This window comes from Gopherus flavomarginatus (genome assembly GCF_025201925.1).
Source record: "Gopherus flavomarginatus isolate rGopFla2 chromosome 13 unlocalized genomic scaffold, rGopFla2.mat.asm SUPER_13_unloc_2, whole genome shotgun sequence".
NCBI classification, from domain to species: Eukaryota; Metazoa; Chordata; order Testudines; family Testudinidae; genus Gopherus; species Gopherus flavomarginatus.
In genome coordinates this window covers 4,216,092-4,217,070 of record NW_026114610.1, presented here as the reverse complement: position 1 = coordinate 4,217,070, position 979 = coordinate 4,216,092, and the positions used below count along the sequence as shown (strand labels likewise).

The window sequence follows — 979 nt, the reverse complement described above, 5'->3', positions numbered from 1 at the left end:
ACATTCCTTAAGACACTGGGCCACCATGTGGACGTTTCATTTCCCTCCTCAATTTCACACAGAGGCACAATTTCCTTTGCACAGATCCAATAACAGTAAAACCTCCCTGTGTCTCTTGTCTGAGCCAGGGCATTCGATTCCAGTGAACCCTTCTGTCCTGCAATGGCAATGGTCAGACAGAGGGGACGTGGCCACCTGCATCCCTGCCAGGGAGATATTGGCTCGGCTCTTTCTTTCTGCTGCTGTTGTTAGTCCATGAACATCAGGGATGGAATGCAAGGCTGAGCTCACACACCAATCCCCTGAAACATTTCAGTGCCCCAGAGAAATCCTCCCCCCGGCTATTGGAATGATATGGTGGAGATTCGAATTGGAAAGGGACTGTCTGAATTGTCAGTGTGGGGAATGAACAACAATCTATAGCAATGTCGTTAGCCACAAACACACTAATCATGCTCCAGCTGGAAGGGAAATGGGCAGGAACTCTTGCTGTTCACCATGGACACACTTACACTAATGCACAGCCGTGAGTGTGCTGGGGGAGTTGGTCTGAGCCATTTGAAGTGACAATTCTGTGAGAACAGAATCATCATGTAGGGCAGCACCTGTCTATCAAGTAGTTGTGGCCGAGCGGTTAAGGCAATAGACTAGAAATCCATTGGGGTCTCCCCACGCAGGTTCGAATCCTGTCAACTACGGAAGTATTAGTGTATTGTCATTGCTGCTGTCTTCGTGCCTGAGCATCCAGGGAGCCAGATCTTGTCGCCCTCTGAGGCTGGCTATTCTTAAAATACTGCTGTAGCATTGTGGAGTATACAGTTGCTACAGGGGCCAGAAGGGTTTTCCATCCCTGTAATAGCTGCATTGGCAAAACAAACTTTCCTTTCATTTAGCACTATCTAACCATGGCTTAGGTCAGCTTAATTATACTGGCTCTGGGGGGTTTCACACCCTGAAAGACGTACTTGTTAGAGGGTTT

At 48.2% G+C, this 979-nt stretch overlaps 1 non-coding gene across 1 annotated transcript; it reads left to right on the top strand.

Annotated features, from left to right (window-relative positions):
• The first annotated feature begins 616 nt into the window (after positions 1-616).
• TRNAS-AGA (transfer RNA serine (anticodon AGA)) lies at positions 617-698 on the top strand. The gene has a single exon. It is a non-coding gene; the product is annotated as a tRNA-Ser (tRNA).
• Positions 699-979: the final 281 nt, after the last annotated feature.